The 15,553-nt window shown below is 45.4% G+C and overlaps 1 long non-coding RNA gene across 2 annotated transcripts in view; it reads right to left on the bottom strand.

Moving 5' to 3' along the window:
• Positions 1–15,553, bottom strand: part of LOC142777087 (uncharacterized) — a 46,733-nt gene that overhangs the window by 19,625 nt on the left and 11,555 nt on the right. For both annotated transcript variants that reach the window (XR_012887921.1, XR_012887922.1), the window contains exons 2-3: positions 12,262–12,339; positions 123–404 (exon numbers count right to left, since the gene is read on the bottom strand). This is a non-coding gene — a long non-coding RNA (uncharacterized LOC142777087). The remainder of the gene's footprint in view (positions 1–122; positions 405–12,261; positions 12,340–15,553) is intronic.

Raw genomic sequence — 15,553 nt, 5'->3', positions numbered from 1 at the left:
CCACAAAGCATAAGTTTGCAAGCATGGAAACAATCATACACAATACAGATGCACTTATGTGGACATGGCACAACAATCGAAAACCTATTAATAGAATGTACGCAGCTGTGTTTGCTACTAACCTGGATATCAAAGGGAACAGACATGGTCAGCATTGCTGTTTTGCTCACTTTGCCATGCCCACTGAAGTGAAAGCATTGTAGGCCAGGCTTTATAGCCCACGCTGAGGCTGACGTCATAGGCAAAAGCGCCATGGAGCAGTCGACGGGCAGGAGACTATAAAGCACGTGCCTGGGTTCAGGCATGCGCGGTGGTGTGGTAGTCGATGACGAGGCAGGCGAGGGCAGGAATATGGACTTCTGATGACAGACAGACTGGAAGAAAGCGCTACCAAGCAGGATTGCCTGGATAGCAAAGGGAACAGACATGGTCAGCATTGCTGTTTTGCTCACTTCGCCATGTCCAGGTCATGTCTGAGTTTTTGAGATCACTGCATGCTTCCTTTCATCCTGCCACTACAATATACCATACCCAAAATCTTTGCGAATGTATGTAGACAGTCCACTTTCATCTGTGTAATAAATTGTGGTAATAATGCACAAATTGGCCAATTATATAGACCATGACCATGACCTTGTTGCACCTTGCAATTACATCAAGCAGGTGCACTTTCACCCATCTATCTGCCTGTCACTAGAACATTCTGGTCGAGTACAGTCAAGGTACCAAAAGCAATTAGTTGTACCCACTGAACAAGGCATATCTTGCAATTCTAAATTATTATAAAGTTTTTATGTTTTCATCTTCCACTTCATTGAACTTCTAGTTCCTGGCGTTCTGAAATTTGAAGCATTTTGTTCTTCACTGCTGCCCTTTCTCTCATCGCTTCTGTAGCTGCCGTTGTAACCATGATTGCTAAAAACTCGGAACCATAAGAATGTGAAAGATCGGTATGCAAAAGTTTTTGCATTTTTTTCTCAGTCAGGTACAGTGATAAGGTGGTCATCACATGCACAGGCACTAATTGGGAACATTGAATTTAAACATGTATTACCTGTAATTTAGAACACAGTTTATGCATAAAAATCTATTACAAGTGGAGATCATCCAGCTGTGTTGTCATGCAAACTGGGTAAAAAAAACTTCGGTAAAGAGCCTTTGGATAATGAGTCACACCAAATAGGACCAACTGAGAAGAAGTGCACTTTCCAGGATGTGTCTGTTTTTTTTTTACTGCACAAGCTTCGCTCATGTGAGGTACCTTTGTGCCCCTATTCAGTCTCTGCTATTTTAAGAAGCACACTATGTATTTATGCATTCCAGGTATTTTTCTACAGGTTAACTACAACTATGATAGCCACCTATATAAGCCACATTCACACAATGTATGCTTGATTCACAGATATTACATGTGTTACGAACAAATGCTCATAAGTATTTCTATAATCTTGATCCTGAATATATTTATATATTCATTTAGCTATTTATTTATGCATTGTACCCCACTGGCCCGGAAAAGCATCGAATAGGAGAAGGGGTTATAGAAAAATCACAATAAATAAAGCATAAAAAAATACTACACGAAAGATGAAATGAAGAAAATGTGTACAATGAAAGAGAAAAGAACAAACGCTACAATATAATGCAGTAAAATACAAAATGAAAAAAAAAACAAATGTTTATATAGAAATTAAGGGAACGTACAAACTTCCAAACGCTCATGAAATTTCTCAGGGTCTCTTAATGAAACAATTTCACCAAGAAGATTATGCCAAAGTGCGATGAGGTGAGGCAAAGCAGAATTATTGAATGACTGTGTGTGGCCGAAGACGCGTCTGTAACTGAGATTAATATAAAGACGATATATATATGAAAGAATTTCAATCCAGAGACGACTGGTTCACAAGTACAAGTGGTACTGATGGAAGATGCATAGAAGGCTGACAAAGCGGCGGAATCGTAAGTAAAAAATCGATGTTCCCTAATTAGTCCTTAACATCCTTTGTGTGTCTATGCTATATTGGAACTGAAAAACTACATAGCAAAGTGTTGGCAAACACTAAAATGCATGTATCACTAAGCAGATTGCAGACTTTTCCAGAACTCACTTGGTTAACTAGAATAGCATCTGCTAATTATATTTCAAGAGGTGAAGATTATGTCCACCAGCATTACTTGTGGTGAAGGTAAAGTGATCATAGGCTGATCCCAAGCAAATGTGTTCTCCACGACAGATCAATAGCATTCCCAATTGAAAAAAAAAAATGGAGGAAATTTCTAATGTAGTTGAAACTGGCTCCATTTATCAGTACCTATATGAGTATTATTAAGTATGAGTATTTGTATGAGTAAGGTTGGATCAATAGCTTAATGCCACATGAGTTAAATGGTGCAGTTAGCACAAAACTAACGGTGTAATATATACCTGCTGGCATGTGAATTTATCAAACTACAATATTCTTACAAGGAAACGTATAATTGCGGACATTTACGGTGTTTACTTGCAATGGCAATGGCTGACACACTGGTGGGCTGGAACCAGTCTTTATCCACTACGTAGTCTTTTCTTCCAAGCAGAGATCCTCTACCGCTTTATGCCCCAATCCCACTACTGCCTTCTGGCACTACCCCGGGGCAAAAAAGCCCCGACCCGGCGCTTGTCACGAAAGTGGAGTGTTGGGCGACATATAAGGCTTCAGTCTTACGACGTGCACAAGAGTAGATGGTGGTGGTGTTGAGAGCTCTTCATCGACGATTTGCTGTATCTCCTAGGTGAGGTTAGTGACCTTGCGTAGGACTTTGTATGGTCCGTCATACCGAAATAAGAGCTTTGCTGAGAGGACGATGTGACGGCATGGGGTCCACAAGAGTACTAGAGAACTGGGTGCATATGAAACTTCACGGTGGTGACGATCGTACCGATCTTTATGAGGGGCTTGAAAAAGTAAGAGTCGTTCTCGGGCAATATTGTTGTATGGCATCGCAGACGTATGTGACAGGGGAGCTTGAACCAGCAGGAAGGAGTGTATCCCATAAAGAACGTCCACAAAGAACGTAGAACGGGGAATAGCCTGCGGTGTCATGTCTGGAAAAGTTGTATGCAAAGGTGACGTAGGGTAACGTTGCGTCCCAGTCGCGGTGGTCTGGAGAAACATACATCGACAACATGTCGGTGATAGTGCGATTCAGGCGCTCTGTAAGTCCATTAGATTGTGGATGGTATGCCGTTGTGAATGTGTGGTTCGTGGAACAGGAACGTACAACATCCTGGACAACGCGAGATAAAAAGTATCGGCCTTGGTCAGTAACGAGCTGTCGAGGAGCTCCATGATGCAAAATGATGTCCTGCAGTAGAAAGTCGGTGACATTGGTAGCGCAGCTGGTTGGGACAGTGCGGGTGATCGTGTAACGTGTCGTGAAGTCGGTCGCCACGGCAACCCATTTGTTTCCGAATGGAGAAGTGGGAAATGGCCTGAGAAGGTCGAGCCCTACCTGGTAGAATGGTTCAGCAGGGATCTCAATAAGGTGAAGGAGGCCAGCTGGAAGCAATGTTGGTCGTTTTCGACGTTGACAAAGGTCGCAGCTGGCGACATACTTTTGCACAGAGCGATATAGACGCAGCCAGAAAAAACGGCACTGGACGCGATCATAAGTGCGGGTGACTTCCAGGTGACCAGCGGCAGGTTCATTGTGAAGCTGTTGGAGAACATCTACACGCAATTGGAAGGCACGACGAGAAGGCGATCAGGACCATTAGGGCGCATGTTGTGGCGGTAGAGAACCCCTTCATGAAATACAAGTTCAGAGAAGTGGGTGGAGTAGCGGAACTCAGGCCTTCTATGATGGGAAGTAAATCCGGGTCGCGGGGGTTGCTCAGAAGCGATATCAAGAAAGTCTGATATTGATGGGACGCAAGCCTCAGTAGCTCTGTCTGTGGCGTCTGGCGGATCCACTGGATACCGTGACAGGCAGTCGGCGTCTTGATGGAGGTGACCGTATTTATACACAACCGAGAAGGTGTATTCTTGGAGGCCGAGAGACCAACGACCGAGACGTCCCGTGGGATCTTTGAGTGACAAAAGCCAGCAGAGCGCATGATGATCGGTTAAAACAGTAAAACTGCGGCCGAACAGGTACGGGCGAAATTTAGTGGCAGCTCAAACAAGAGCAAGACGCTCTTTTTCGGTGATGGAATAGTTCTTCTCGGCAGGGGACACAAGGCGGCTGGCGTAGGCGATGACGCAGTCACGTCCATGCTGACGCTGAGCTAAAACAGCACCAATTCCGTGGCCACTCGCGTCAGTACGAACTTCTGTTGGTGCGTTCTGATCGAAGTGTGCTAATATTGGCGTAGTCGTGAGGGCTGCAATGAGCGCCGAAAATGCAGCACTTTGAGGTGAATTACAAGTAAATGGGACGTCTTTTTTAAGAAGGTCGGTGAGAGGCCGCGCAAGATCAGCGAAATTCCGGATGAAGCGGCGGAAATATGAGCACAAACCAAGGAAGCTCCGGACATCCTTAGCAGAAGAGGGTACGGGAAATTGAGTCACTGCGCGAATTTTGTTTGGGTCGGGCTGTACCCCACATGCCCTAACGAGGTGACCAAGTACAGTTATTTGGCGATGGCCGAAACGGCATTCGGAGGAGTTTAGCTGGAGACCAGCGTTGCGGAATACTTGAAAAATACTGGACAGTCGCTCAAGATGGCTTGCGAACGTCGGTAAAAAAAGAATTATATCATCCAAGTAGCACAAGCAAGTAGACCATTTGAAGCCGCGCAGAAGGGAATCCATCATGCGCTCAAAGGTGGCCGGCGCATTGCAAAGCCCAAACGGCATTACTTTAAATTGATATAACCTATCGGGGGTTACAAATGCTGTTTTTTCTCGGTCTCGTGGGTCAATAGCGATCTGCCAATAACCGGATCGAAGGTCAATGGACAAAAAAAACTTTGCGCCATGAAGGCAGTCAAGGGTGTTATCTATTCTTGATAAGGGGTAAACGTCTTTTTTAGTGACCTTGTTGAGATGTCTATAATCGATGCAAAACCGCCATGTGTTGTCCTTCTTCTTGACAAGCACGACCGGGGTTGCCCACGGACTAGATGACTGTTCGACGACGCCTTTGGCGAGCATTTTCTCGACCTCTTTCTGGATGACAGAACGTTCGGCAGCGGAGACACGGTAAGAGCGGCGATGTATTGGGTTGGCATCGCCAGTGTTGATGTGATGGGCCACAGCTGATGTCTGGCCTAAAGGGGGGTTGTCTAGATCAAAAATGTCCGCATAAGATGTCAAGAGACGGTGGAGGTCTTGTGCTTCAGAGGGCAAAAGATCTGGCGCTATCATTTTGGCAATGTCAATGCTTGAGAGGTTAGGCGCAGTGAGCAAGTTGACGTGAGGAATAGGTTGCTCAGCTGACAATTCAGAGATATCACACTCTTTCAATGACGACACGACGCCTACTTTAATACCAGCAGGCAGCACGTGCACGGAGAAAGAGACAAATAGGTCTGGTGGTGGCGTACTCTCACGGCGGTGTGCGGGACAGCAATGGAATACTTTAGCACAACTTCGATAATGGGTGAAACGACATATTCACCATCGCGCACAGGCAGATCACACACGAGCTGCACGTTAATCTTGGCTTGCTGCGGAAGATGCAGGAACTCGGTGGCGCAAAGGCGACTTTGAGCATCACGGGCAATAGCCGCGTCAAAAAGCAGTTCCAACTGAAGAAGGCCCATCGAGCAGTCGATAAGAGCGGAGTGTGCAAAGAGAAAGTCGAGACCGAGAATAACGTCATGTGGGCACTGCTCAAGCACGGTGAACAATACGATGGTCTGACGGCCAGCAATACACACGCGAGAGGTGCACATGCCGAGAACGGTAGATGTGCTCCCATCGGCAAGCATTACTGCACACTTAAGAGGAGGTGTGATCACTCTTCGCAGTTTCATACAGAGAGCAGCGCTCATGACTGAAATTTGTTTGCCTGCCAGTGTCTATGAGGGCTGTAACGATTACGTCATCCACCAAAAGGTCCAAATTATTGCGGCGTGTAGGAATCGTCAACAGAGGATTTGCAGACCAGGTCGTTATTGCAGCGCCACCTTTGGGAGCTGCATGGTCTAGTTTCCCGAGATTGAGGGCCCAGGTCGCGCAAGGAACCTGGATCGAGGAATCATCGGTGAGAGAGATCGGCGGCCTAGGAAAGATGGTGACCGGCTGAATCTTCGGCCCTGAACGTTAGTAGCAGTAGGCTGGGGATCGTACAGAGTAGAAAACCGACGAGAGTTTTCTTCAAAGCGGCGCCATGTCCCAGTGTTTCCGGATGAATTGCACGTCCAACGATTGCAACAGTAGCGCGCAATGTGTTCGGCGAGAGAGCAGTGAAAGCAGGTCGATCGATCATCCGGCGTCCTCTATTCAGCAAAGTTCCAATAGCGGGAAGAGTAGCGTGAAGGGTACACCGGGATCTGGTTAAGCGAAGCCGAACTCTCGGTAGTGCGAACAGCACAAACAGGTGCGATGCCGATATTTGCTATTTCTTGGCGAACGACAGTTTGGATGAGGGAAATAGTGGGTGCGCTAATTGAGGGCCGTTGGAAGCGATGGCTGCAGGAGCCATTGCTTCGATTTCGCGGCGAACGATGCGGGTGACATTTTTGGATGATGTAGCTTGCGTGAACCTGGGGCACTCTTCGCAGGTCGAAGTGGCTGCAGAATTGGGCAAGCTTGCAAACTGGTGGGTTATACGACGGTTCTTGGCGTGCTCGAAGCGCTGACATTCCTTTATCACCGCATCGACGGTGGCGCAATCTTTAATGATCAACAGGTTAAAGGCATCGTCGGCAATTACTTTTATTATGTGGGCAATTTTGTCAGTTTCGCTCATGTTCTCGTCCACCTTTCGACAGAGGCCCAATACGTCCTGTATATAAGATACATACGATTCCGTCGATGTCTGCACGCGGCCTTCCAGGTCTTTTCTTGCGGCCTGCTGTCGCACAAATGGCCTGTTGAACAACTCAACAAGCTTCATTTTGCAAATGTCCTAGCTGGTCAACTCCGACTTATGCGTTTCATATCAGGTGAGTGCCGTATCCCGCAAGTAAAATACAACGTTGGCCAGCATCGAAGTGGGGTCCCATCTATAGTATTCGCTCACGCGCTCGTACAATGCGACCCAATCTTCGACAATCACCTTGTCCTTGTCTGTGCCCGAGAAGGTTCCGGGGTCTCGTGGAGACAGGAGTACCAGAGGCGGCAGCTGCTGCTGTGGCTGCTGTTGCTGCGGCTATTCAGTCTTTGCAGATCGTCGGCCATTTGAATGAAGACGTGCTACGCAGTAAGTTACATCGCTTATGAGTCCAGAACAACATAAGGTCCCGAATAGTGTGCCAGCAATTTTTCACACAACCCACGTTTCCTATTTGGCGTCCACAGCAACACGTGGTCTCCGCAATTATACGTCACGTGTCGACGTTGACGGTCGAAACGTGTCTTCGAGCGATCTTACGAAGTGAGGGTGCGCAGGTAAGCAAGACGTCGGGCTTCTTGTGCACGGCAGACGATCTCGGATATACCGGAATCGTGGTGGTCTATGAACGGGAAGATGGTATCTAGAGTATGACGAGGTGGCCGAGCATACAGAAGGAAAAACAGACTGTAGCTGGTAGTCTCATGCTGTGCGGTGTTAAATGCGTAAGTGATGAAAGGTACCACGCCATCCCAGTTCTTGTGATCTGCTATGACATACATAGAAAGCATGTTCGTGAGAGTCCTGTCAGTTCGTTCCTTCAGGCCATTTGGGAATGATATGGCGTAGAGAGCGGAAAGAATTGTCGCCCACGATCACTGATAACAATTTTAGGAGGTCTATGTCGTAGAACCACAAAACCCAGCATGAATAAACACATGTCAGCTGCAGTAGCCGATGGTATAGCAGCTGTCTCGCAGTACCGTGTTAAGTGATCGGTACATACGACCATCGAGCGATTGCCATTAGAAGACCTCAAAAAGAGACCTAGAAAGTCAATCCCAACTTGCTCGAATGGAGTTCTAGGGGCTGGAATAGGATGTAGTCGCCCTGGAGGAGCACTGGTAGGGCGCTTGCGGCGTTGGCACTCGTTGCAGCTAGAGACGTACTGTTCCGTCGTCTGGCGCATTTTCGGCCAGTAAAATCTTTCTTCAAGCCGGCAAAGAGGTTTTGCTGTGGCTAGATGGCCGGGAGTTTGGTCATCATGCAATGCCTGCAAGACGAAAATTCGAAGGCTCTTCGGAACCACAAGAAGATATCGTAAGCCGGTCGTAGTATAGGGTAGTTTTTTTTGTACACAAGCCCGTCGCGCATGCAGAAGCGAGTCACCGATGGTCTTGACTCGATAGGAAGGAGCTCCTGTATGGTGTCGTCCCTTTGATGCTCAATCTTAAAGGTGTTGGTATCAGGAAATGGCAGGTCCCATGGCGCGATATAGGTGTTGAAGTTGCCCGCGTCGCAGTCCGTCGATGGAAGCGGTAGTCGCAAAAGACAATCTGCATCAGCGTGACGACGACCACTTTTATAGGAAACTGTAAAGTCGTATTCCTGCAGACAGAGTGCCCAGCACGCTTGTCGACCAAATGGGTCACGAAGATTGACCAACCAGCAGAGCGAATGATGATCTGTCATGATGGTAAAGGGGCGTCCGTACAGGTAGGACTTACGCTCGGACTTGGTTAGCGAGCGACTTGCATACGCAACGACATGTTCTTTGGTATCCAAGCGTTGAACCAACACGGCGCCTACAGCGATACCGCTAGCGTCTGTGTGAAGTTCTGTGGGAGCCAGAGAATCGAAGTGTCAAAGAATCGGATGGGATGTCAAAAGGAATTTCAACTCAGAAAAAGCGGACATACATTCCGGAGTCCAGTCAAATGGCATGCCTTTCTGAAGCAGGCACGTGAGTGGGTGCGCGATATTGGCAAATCCAAGGATGAATTGACAGAAGAATGAGCAGAGGCCCAAAAAGCTGCGTAGTTCTTTCGCTGAGTGAAGTTGCTTGAACATCCACACTGCAGCCGTTTTCACGGCATTCGGCCGTATGCCTTTTTTGTTCACCAAGTGTCCAAGGACGAGTGTTTGGCGCTCTCCAAAATGACATTTCTTTGAGCTGAGCACCAAGCGTGCTTTGCTTAGGCAGTTCAGCATGAGGTCGAGGCGTGTGTTGTGCTCACAGAAAGTGCGCCCAAAAATCCCAACTTCCTCCAGATAACACATGCATACTTCCAACTTCAAACCATGCAGAATGTTGTCCATGAAGTGCTCGAAAGTTGCAGGCGCATTGCATAGTCCAAAGGGCATCACATTGAATTCAAAAAGACCATCTGGTGTAACAATTGCCGTTTTCGCTTTATCTTCCTCGTGCATTGGAATCTGCCAATACCCCGACCTCAAATCAACAGACGAAAAGTAGGAGGCTGATGAAAGACAGTCTATAGCATCATCAATACGTGGTAGTGGGTACACGTCCTTCTTTGTGATAACGCTGAGACGGCGGTAGTCAACACAAAATCACCATGTTCCATTTTTCTTCTTTACCAATATTACGTGAGCGGCCCACGGACCGCATGATTCCTGAATTACATTCTTCTTTAGCATCTCGCCAACCTGTTCATTTAACAGTGCGCGTTTCGAAGGGGATACCAGGTATGGCTTTTGTCGTAGAGGTCTATGGCATGCCGTATCTATGCAGTGCTTTACATGAAAAGCAGGGAATGACAGTGGAGCCTGTAGCTGTGCGAAATTGAAAAGACCAGCATGTTTGTGCAGAATACTCGCCAGGTCATTACGCTTGTTGGTGCTAAGAGACTTGTCAATCATTGCCATTATGGAGGTTTCCTTGGCGTGCAAATGATTGGAATCGGGCTTATCCGGAGAATCACTGCTCTCTCCAAGGATGGCAATAGAGAACACCTGACGTTGACGGATCTTAGGAAGTTGTAGACCCTCTGGCAGTACCAAAGGTTCATTGGAGCCGTTGATCACCCACAAATCAGTATGCCCTTGCGCAACTGACAACGTACAACAATAGGGTATTAGAACATTTTTCTTTATACAGCTGAGGTGAATGGGCTCTACGGTGGCATCAAATGTCGTCTCGGTTGCAGGGAAACTGATGACAGGAACACACTTGGCAGACAAGAGTTGTACAGCTGTGTCCATGGACACACAAAGGGTGCTTTCTGTAGAGGGCGGGCTTTCCATAATCTAGTATAATCTCTTGTGCAGCAATCGACAGTGGCACCACAAAGATTCAGGACATCGAGTCCTAGAATTACATATAAATTGAATGAAAGAGAACAGCAAAATCAGCGATAAAATTCTGGCCACCCAAACTAACAGTCACTGTGCAGACACCAACAGGTTGTAAGACAGGTCGTGACAAAAAAACCAGTGGCAACCAGCTCCGAATCTGAATGGCACGACAATCTTGAAGCTACAGTAAGAGATAGATGCATAAAACAGGCCACAATTATTGAATGGTGGAATGAAGAAGAAGAAATGAGAAAACTGCTCACTGACATTCAATAGGTGATTCGCAACATCGGCGTTGCGGTCAACAACCTCACTGCCTGTACAGGCAGGGTAGAATTTCACATTGACAAATTCAAGACTCGCATAGGCCTTCGCCAAGGGCAATCAATGATGCCTCCTGTGGGCCCTACCGTCATTCACAATAGCCCTATCTCAGATAGCACATATCCTGAATACCACATTGGCCAACTCCACTAACGAGCTTGTGGTGACAGTAGAACTGTCGGGGCTTCACTAAGAAGCAACCACTGCTGCAACAATATGTACGACAGGCACAACCCAAGCCTCACATAATCATACAGTAAACAGTGGGCACAATACCAAAACTTCCAGGTTTTAATGCACACGCTTACCCAATTCCCGTTGATTAAGGAATCCCAATTTTAACACGAAAAACAGGTTGTAAACATCGTGGGATTTTCAATAAGGTTGTTTCCATCCATCCATCCAAGTTCAGGGAGGTATGACTGCGGGCTTGGGTAAATTACAAGGTGTGGTGGAGTCGATCAAAGAAGAAAATATGAAAGAATGAACATGCATCCAGCAGCGCTGATGTATCCTATGCTGAGGAAAGATAGCCATAAGGAGCTCAGATGCACCCACCTTACACAGCAGTAAAAAAAAAATTCTCCAATCACTTCTGGAAGAGCAGAAAGAGCAGCACTATATTCGGCCTGTCACTATAGGCAGAGTTGTTTTAACATGCCACCTCACAATTATATCATTATAGCCATATCACTTGTCTCAATGAGGTAAAGTCTGTGCATATGCTTTTAATTATGGAGGTCAAAACCATCATTATTAAAGCCACCACCATCGACTCAGCTGATCGTCTAGGTTCTTGTTGGCCAGCGGCTGCTCCCATCACTCCATTGTAGAATGTTGCCCTACGCGATTATTTTTTTAAAATAGGCAACATTCCTCAAAAAAGTATTGAAAGCATAAAAGAAAGAGAAAAGTTCACTCGGTTAGCACGATTCGAACTGAAGTGGCACTTCAACAATGTATCATGTTGCAGTACACCAGTAACGTACCCACTGCGCTTAGAAAAATCAATGTGGTAGGGCTGTCTAACCACTGCCTCAAACAGCGACATTATTTTTTTGTACAAAAGCAAAAATTACCACTCCTTGAGAGCAGTAATATGATTTTTCAAGCATTCCCTAAAAAAAGTAAAAATAACAAAATGGGATTCGAGTTGATGACCTTCGGCCCGACCGCTTTCCAACTGCGCAGCAACCCCCTACACCACCAGAAGAGTTAGATGGTGGCGTCTGAAACGACTACAATCTTATGGCAACGGCCCCTGATTTTTATCCTCACACTACAGTGACAGGCCCGCTCACCGTAGTCATTGCTTCACAGTAACAGAGCCAGTCCTTACAGCTGCATTGCCATTATGACTGGCCCCCTCTCTTTAACGATAGTACTGAACTAATGAGCTCTGTCACCGTAGTCAAGATAGTACTGCGCTGATGGACCCCGTCAGTATAGTCACAGCCCTTTTCTTTTTGCCTGTTGCCGTGACATAGCACAAGATCTTACTACGAGCTGGCAGTTGACCAATAATACCTCACATACTACCTGGAGGCATCAAGTCTGCGAGAATGAGACCCGCGCTCTGAATGAAAGAAAGGATGGGTGGAGTGCATGGAAAACAGAAGCTTTTATTAAAAAAAATACCTAGTACTTAAGTGCTGCGTCAGACTCGTGGGGCATCCTGTTAAGCGCCACATGTGTAGCTGTCACTCACTCAGCCACCTGCAGAAACAATTAATAAAAGAAAGTATTTTGTACATTATGAATTCTGTCACAAAACTTGCTTGCATGAAAAGCCAGCCATATTTAGAAGATTGTATTCTATAAATACACCCGACATACAACACTTACAAAAATATTCCCCAAAAGAGTTAAAGTAAATTGGTAATGGGGGTTTAAAACTTTCTTTAATCTAGTGGTTCACCCATGTGAGAGTTTTGTGAGCACTCTCTCTGCAAATGCTCTTTAACAGCACTTGTAGGAGGCTGCCGTTTACACTGTGCCTACTTTGCGTACCTCTCCTTATATGCATTGATTTTCTATACTGTATCCTCCCTTATAATTAACCAACAAGCCATTCAACTGGTTAGGCATGCATTTAAGTAAGAGTAAATGGGTGTTATTATTAATGTAAGGCAGTAACAAGCCCTTCCAGACTGAAAATGAGTTATATTTTACACAAGTAGAAACATCATCAATAGCAGATGTTATGGCTTCTGCGCGTGACATGGAAGTTCAGATAACTAAGTGACATAAAATAAAAATGATGCTTGAAGCTCTTAAATAATTAAAGATTCACCAGGAGTATTTGTGAGAAATTATAAAAGAGGAGTGTTCCAATGAGCCATCAATTACAAATACAGCAGCCGCGTAACTAGATAGGACCGTGCCCATGGCAAATATATTTTTGCTCCCTTCGTGATGGTAAATACAGTGATTAATATTATTATTATTACTACTATTATTATAGTGCAAAAATTACATTATCTCCTGCTAAAGAGAACTATGTGTGGATGCCAAGCATCGGGGAGATGGTGAGCGACAAGCACAGACACTCGTTCATGTCGCCTTAAGCAGGCGCAACAACATTCAAAACATCCACCTCACTACCACTGCTGGTGACCATCGCTTCCACCACAAGAGCGACAACATGTACACGAACATGATGAACGAATTCAAACGCTTTGATAACCATTGTCTGGGCACCGTCAGTCAGTGTTACCTTCAACCCTTCTTTCAGCGCTGACTGGGAGAGACAGGGGGTCCGCAGGGAAGGAGAAAGAAAGAGGGAGGGGATGCACATGCGCAGTGAAGGTGTGGATGCAGTGGGAAGAAGCGAGGGACGAGGCCCCTGCCATAAGCTGCTTCACATGTAAAAAGCCATTTGTCTGTTTTGGGCAAGCGTATGACCAATCGCTTGATTGATTGTCCAATACAGTGAACTAAAGCCGTCTTGCACATCCATGCATCGTACGGCCCACCAGAAGTCCACAACGTTAGATAGAAAAAATGCGAAAGAAGAAATGGATGTTGCCAGTCACTTGTCTAGTTTCTACGAAATATACGAAGTTTGCAAATTACATCCAACCACATAAAAAAAAACGACAAAGTCGACTTGTAAAGGGTTCTTATTATTTTACCATAAAAAGTATTGTTCCAAATTATTTTTTGCATTCATCAAATCTGCATGCTATGCCTACATTTTTGTCAATTGTAATGATGCATTCAAATATTCGTTCTGTCAAACCTTGTTGTCACAAATTAGCATGCACACCAGTGCAAATTTTAATCGTGAACAATGGTTGTGAAAAAAGAAAAATGGGTTCTATATATTTCACATATGACATGGCGAACGCTCATTACAAAACGAACTGTCGCTCTCTGGTCATACATTTTCGCCATCGGCTGTGCTCTGTTCCCTGGTTCTCAAATACACGACCCGCAGATATCTTGAAGTCAAGCCCTGCTTGTACATGACTGTCTTCATCACACTTTTCATTTTTCCTAATAGGTGTGGTCATGGCATAACTAGTCTATACCATTTTTTTTTTCCTTGAAGGAACCACTGCAGTCAACATGTGTTGATGCATAACTGTGAAACAAAATTCTAGGATTTTGAATAGTCAGATTTCAGAATTGTCGAGATTTCAGTCTTTTTGAAGGCTGGTTTATGTCATTGCAATACCGGCACTCAATCGTCTTTAAAATTCACTGATGTATGAGATAAAGGAAAATATTTCAAATTGCAATGTTGGGCATTTTAAACATTTTAACCCTTTGTGGGTGCTTGTTTAAAGTCTTATTCGAGTATGATATACTAAATAATATGCTAATACCTTCTCATGTAGCCACCACAACCCGTTCACTTGAACCAACAAATGCAAAATCTTGAGCTTTGTTAGCAGATTATGAAGTGTCATTGTAGCTTACCGCCTCATTGGAGCCGACAGTGAGCTTGACGTTCATGATCCACTTTTTCTACGAGGTAGTAAGTGAAACATGAGTGTATAGATTTTTTCTGATCTAAATCTCCTCCTTGGGCGTCCAATATGCACATTCAGTTAGAGACCTTAAAAGTACGCTAACGATAAGTATGAAGTTTAGGTGGAATGAGCAGAGCAATAAAGAACGTGTCCAGATTTGGTAGGGTGTGAGAAGAGAAGTTATTAGTGGAGATAAAGAGTAGACCGCGCATCTCCTACTCAAATTCTTTTGCCTCAGACTCAGTGCTGAAGAAATGTCGTCATGAATCAGATTGCTTTCACCAATAAGAAAGTGCCATCACACGTCACGACACACATGAAATCGGCCACTGTTTGGCTGCGGTGAAGTGATGCCCTGGTTTTCATGATTGCCACTTTTAATCTAGTTGTAGACTTTCAACCTTGCCTTGAAGATCACCACATAGAACTAAGATTGCATTTCATTGAGTGTGCAAGGATCCCTCCCCGCTTTCGCGGTGGCAGCAGCTTTTTGCGAACAAAGCCTGGCTCTAACCGACAGAAAGCAAAGCGTCATTTTCTTTTACGATGTAGCGTTGCTGAATACTGTTTATGATTGTTCGTGTTTAGATTTTTCATTTCTATTAACACCATTTTCTTTTTGGAGAACAAGAGCAGAGGCCCGATGCTGTGAAGAAAATTGCGGAAGAGCAGCGAGAGCAAAGCCATGCATAGCTACTCAATCCGCCCCTAGAATACGGCACGCATCCGAACAGCACGTGAGTGGGTACCAATGAGAAGAAATGTACCATCAGATCAAAACCATCAAAGCCACACATTTTTTTTTTTGCAGGACAGCGGCAGAACACGAGTGAAATCAGCTGCAGAATCGGTACGAGGCTTGCTCGTTTAAAGGACGTCGACATTACCGGAGTCAAGCTACACCTGGATACTGTTACTGCCAATACCCTCACCGGCAGAAGCAAGAAATCAAA

The sequence above is a fragment of the Rhipicephalus microplus genome, chromosome X (genome assembly GCF_043290135.1).
Source record: "Rhipicephalus microplus isolate Deutch F79 chromosome X, USDA_Rmic, whole genome shotgun sequence".
Classification (NCBI taxonomy): domain Eukaryota; kingdom Metazoa; phylum Arthropoda; class Arachnida; order Ixodida; family Ixodidae; genus Rhipicephalus; species Rhipicephalus microplus.
The sequence above is the reverse complement of the archived record's forward strand: the minus strand, read 5'-3'. Positions and strand labels throughout refer to the sequence as shown.